We start from the raw sequence: 5678 nt of genomic DNA, 5'->3' as shown, positions 1-5678 counted from the left end.
AGAGAGGAGGAAAACGACACAAGGCATAGGGGTCTGAATAAAATTAGATTTTATGTTATTGAACCTTTAGTTGGGCGGAGAGGACAAATCAAATGGTTCAGTTTACTATTTCGAGGACATAAATGTTGGAATTAGTAGGGTAGCCCAATTGATTCTCTGATTTTATCATTTAAAGTTGAACTGTGTACCCAAAATATCTTGTCCATTGATGGTTCCAAATATTTTGAATAAAATAATATGGTTCCCATAGACAAAATATAGTTGTTTCACGTGATGGCCTCTCTGGAATCTTGTAGCATTTGCTTTCATGTTTTTTTTCTTTTCTTAATCATATATTTTTCTATTATGTTTCTTTTGTTTGTTTATTTATTTTCATTTTTTAATCTAATTATCTTTTTATTCTTTTCTATTATTTTTTTTTGTGGTTTGTTTTCATTTATTTTTCATATTTTTACTAATCATTTTTATATTTTCTTTATTATTTATTTATGTCTTAATACTAGTAATTTTTTCGTTTTGACTTCGGTTATGTTTAATCTTGCCATTGGCGTTTCTTTTTAATCTAATACACCTTTCTTGTTTATGTTTTTAATTATTTTGTGTTACCAGTAGGTGTGATTTGTTCTTATTTTATTTACTTTTATTTCATACTCTGTTAATTTCTATTTTCGGCAAGTACCCATTTTTTTCTGTTCTATTTAAAACATTATAATTTAGCCTTTTGTTTTTTTTATTCAATTAAGTTTGTTTACCTAACATTTTTTAAAGAAGTCACAACTGATCAAAAGGTAAGCAATTTGAGTTGAATTTTTAAATTTTAATTTAAAATTTAAAATTTCTCAATTAAAGACAATCGATAAATTAATTGGTACCGAAAGGGCGGTTCAAGGGTGCTAATCCTTCCTTGACCGTAATCGACTCCCGAACCCGACATGTTTTTCGTACAACGCAGATAAGGTAAAATGGTGTCCGACCCACCTAAATTCATTTTAAAATGGTCGGTGGCGACTCTAACCCAATTCATTCAAGTCGAAGCCCAATTTCGGGGCCCAACCGAAAGACGGTTGCGACAGGTATGCATTGATGCACTGACGCTCCCAACTGCTTTAATTGATTGTTTTCACACTTAAACGACTCTATTGACTCCACTAAGCATCTCCAATGTTCAGAATCATTTGAAGGTGTATTTAAACAAGCTTAGAAGCCTTTGATCAATAACAAAAAAATCAAGCAACTAGAATCAAGAGAGAATCAAAGAGAAAGCATCAAACCTCAAGTTTGAGCATTTCAAGCCTATTTTTCATTCAATATTCATTTTTCTTTCAAGAATACTTATTGTGCTCAATTGTATTTATTCTTGAGTGTTATTTCTTTGTTCTAGAATTGTGCAAACATATTTGCCTTGTGAGGTTTTTCTTGTAAGTTTGCAAATTTGTAATCTTCTCTTTGAGAAAATAGTGTTCTCAAGAATTGGGGTATATTCTTGAGGGAGTTGTAAGGTTATCTCTTTGGCCTCAAAAGAAAGAACAAATTAGTGAATTTGTTGGAAAATCCTTAGTTTAGATAGCTAAGGTAGTGGACATAGACTTTGGTTGATAAAGTCGAACCACTGTAAATCGCTATGCAATTACTTTCAATTTTCTACAAAAGCTTCCACCAAAATTTTTATTACCAATTCACCCTCCTCTTGGCCGATTTCATCGATCGATTAACTCAACAAATATTATTAATTTATTTTTTTTAAATAAAATCTTAATATATTATATTTTCGAGCTGCTCACGAGCTTCTCGAGTCGAATATCGAGTAGCTCATTTTAGCTCGTTAAGAACTCAAGTCGAGCTCGAGTTGAGTCCATTCGATCCGAGTATTTATCGAGCCTTGATCGAGTCGATCTCGAATAGCTCGTGATCTGTCTCGTCTCATTTACAGCCTTAGACCCTAGCAAGCTTCGAGACCGAAAGCAAATTCTTGGTTATCCGAGGCACGTGTAATAATTCATTTAACAACAAATTTCTTGAAGAAAAAAGAGCAATAACAGTATTACCGATGTTATGTATATTAAGGGAAACTCCATTTCCTATAGTGAGCTTACATGGACCTCTAAACTCATCCAAATTTGAAACATTTGATGCATCAGGTGTAATGTGATGTGTTGCACCTGAGTCTACAACCCAGTGATCAATAGCTTTGGAGATCACATTAGCATGTGCTTGACCAGTCCCTTTACAATACTCACAGTTTATATTAAGGGTTTCTGACACTGAATAATGTGCATTAGCATGATGGCCTTTGTCAGATCGTGAATCAGATGTAACATACATGTATTCCTCATCGAAACAATGCCAATAACAGTCAACTAGGTGACCAAGTTTCCCACATAGTTGACATTGAATCTTAGATCTTCCCCGACCTCGACTCCCAGGTCTGTGCATTGAAGACGATCAAGTAACCTTGGACTCGCGTCGATCACCTTTAACAGAATTATAATCTTCCTGATGCTGAGCTAGATTGACACTCATGGGAAGCAAGTCTAACTGCTCATCAAAGCCAGCTAACTACGCTTCAGCATCTAAAAGAACTGTATAAGGACTGTCCAACGAGATTGTCTCCTTCATTGTAGTAATGACAGCCATAAATGGTTGGTACTCTCTGGGTAACCCTTTCAAGACACTGGCAACATGACCAACATGTGAAATCGCACTGCCACACGAGGTAAGTGCATCATAGACCTTTTTAACTCTGGTAAGATAAGTACGCATGCTGTCATTACCTTTCTTGAGTGACTGTAGTTTACAAGCTTATCGCAGCCATTGTAGACCTATTGGCAAAGAGCTGTTGCACCGTAACCCATACTGCAGCAGTCGATTCAGCACCAACAAACTGGGGAAGAAGATGGGAGCTGATGGTGGAAAGAAGTCACGACGTAAGCGCACTATCTTACGCCACAAAATCCTCAAAAGCATCATTAACGCTCACTTCACCATTGTCATCAGTAATCGTCTCATATGGTGACTTCAGAGCACTGATCAACAGTCGTTCTAGATGATGGCTACGGACAATCAACATGATTTGTTGCTTCCAAAGCAGGAAGTTCTTCTCATCGAGAAAAACGTTGACTTTCTTATGCGAGAAGCCTTTGGACGACTCCTGTAACATCCCCATAACCGAGTTAGTGATTAAATTGTGAAATTTTAAAAGTTAATGATCAAAGTAGATAAATTGAAAGTTGAAGGAATTGATTGAAATATTTTGTATAGAATCAATTAGCAAAGCAAGGGGAACTAAAGGGGCAAATGAGTCTTTTGACAAGGAAAAATAATTAAATGATAGTTGAGGATATTTAAATCCACGTGGAAAGCTAATGAGAGAAACAAGGTTCTGGATATTTCTTTCTTCTTCATTCTTCTTCTCTGCCGTGAAACCAAGCTAAAGGTGAGTTTTCTTGTGATCAAATTCTTAATGAATTTAAGGTTGCTTATTGATCCTTAGTTGATAACTAAGCTTAAGGAAAGCTTAGATTATCTTAAAACCATAAGATGAGGAGAATATGAAGAATCAAAGAAATGAGGTAGAAAAGTGAAATCTTGGATTAGAGCTCATAATAAGAATTAAAAGTGAGTTTTGACTTGTCATAAAGTTAACTAAGAAGTAGGAGGTGTTAGAATTCAAATTAGAAGATGTTGGAATTTGGGTTAGATTCTTAAATTCTATATGGAGAATTGGATTTCTAAGTTTTAGAATTATGGAATGGATAACAATGAGTTTAAGTAAGAGTATGCAAGTTAGGTATATAAAAAGAAGGGAAATATAAAGTGTTAAGTAGACTAAGAAGAGAATTTCGTGCTAAAATGGCATTTAGAGCAATGTGCATCGATGCACATTCATTGTGCACCGATGCATCAATGATAAATCCCAAAAATTTGTGCTAGGTGTATCAATGCACTTCAAGTGCATCGATGTATTAATTTAAAAGAAAACATTGAATGATATCCATGTATCGATGCACAGGTAGTGCATCGATGCACCCCCTTAAATACAAACATCGAATGACATTTGTGTACCGATGCACAGGTAGTGCATCTATGCACACATTAAGGAGTGCATCGATACACTGTAGAGTGGATCGATGCATACCCTTATTTAGAGATGAAAATGGCTTTTCTTTTAGCCTTAGAAATGATAGTTTAGAATATACTAATTAGTATACTGATAAGTATCAATGAATTACTATGTAGATATCGAGCCTAAACGAGTTCTGGAACAATCAACAAGTAAGGTCGATTGAGGAAAAAGTAAGGAAATATAGGTGAATGCATATGCATAGCATGAATATAGTATTATATTATGTTCTAGACTTGTGATAAGTCTAGATTCAATATTTGATACATGATCACATTTCATATTATGATACTTGACATGAATACATATTATATGAATTATGTGATAAAGGTATGGAAAATGAAATGTTTATGTGATAAAGGTATGGAAATGATATGTCTATGCGATATAAATTATGTGAATTGTAAAAGCCCATGTTCTGTAGATGAGAACTGTAGGTATAGTTGGCATGCCAAGGGTAAAGGGTCTACGTGGTCCTTCGGGATATATATATATATATATTATTTGGAACATTTGTGGGTCTTTTGAGACACATAATTGATCCTTGGTATATATATATGATTCTTAAGGAGTTTATATGTGGTTCTTCGGGACAAATTCTACGTGGTCCTTCGGGACAAATTTCTACGCGGCATTTCGGTGCAAAACTCTACGCGGCACTTTGGTGCAATTTATACAAGCTGTGGTGACAGCATAGTGCACAACCTCACAATACTCACATACCTTAGGTTCTCCGTATGGTAGCATGGGCCTATAACTTATTAATACAAATTCATGAATGCTAATGTAATATGCTTACGGGTAAGGATCATGGTGATATAACTACATTGATTAAGTACACGATTTCATTTCATTTTATATCATTATGACATTTTCATTACAGTTCCTTGCTAATATTATTATTATTATTATTAAATTGCCTCACTAAGTCAATGACTTAGCATGTAAGTGTTTCACGCGTAGGATCCGAGAAGTAGAAGAGACAAGATAAGCAGCTGACAGCATTACTCCTGCACTATCAGATCAGAAGCAACTTAATCAGTAGGTCATTTTGTTATGTAAATGGATGTTGGCATGTATCTAAAGGGTTAAGTTGTGCATGCTCTGAGTATTTTAGTAAATGTGTATTAATATATATATATTATCGTATTTTCTTAATATAAGTCCAAATGTCATTATTTTGTAATAAAGGTGTTTTAAAAAGATAATGTGACATCTCATACTCATATTCGGGTACGGGTTGGGGTGTTACTTTTAATGGTATCAGAGCTATGGTTTAGCCGATTCTAGGCATAAATCAGAGTCTATAGAGTCTTTAAATTTGATACATGCCAACAAATAGTGAGAACTTCTGATCTGGTATAGTATGAGTATACTATTTTGCTAATAGAACAATGTGTTTATTTTATTAGATGTCCGGACATAGTAGCTCCCGAAGTGAAGCGGGAGAAGATAGGCCTGCTGAAAATAGTAATTCAACCTCCTGTTCCACCAACTCAAAGAATGAATGTAGCAAAAGAGTTGAGAGATTTAGGAGCTCCCGAATTTAAGGGAGAAG

The sequence above is a fragment of the Hibiscus syriacus genome, unplaced genomic scaffold (assembly GCF_006381635.1).
Source record: "Hibiscus syriacus cultivar Baekdansim isolate YM2019G1 unplaced genomic scaffold, ASM638163v2 tig00110204_pilon, whole genome shotgun sequence".
NCBI classification, from domain to species: domain Eukaryota; kingdom Viridiplantae; phylum Streptophyta; class Magnoliopsida; order Malvales; family Malvaceae; genus Hibiscus; species Hibiscus syriacus.
Note: the sequence above shows the minus strand (reverse complement) of the source record.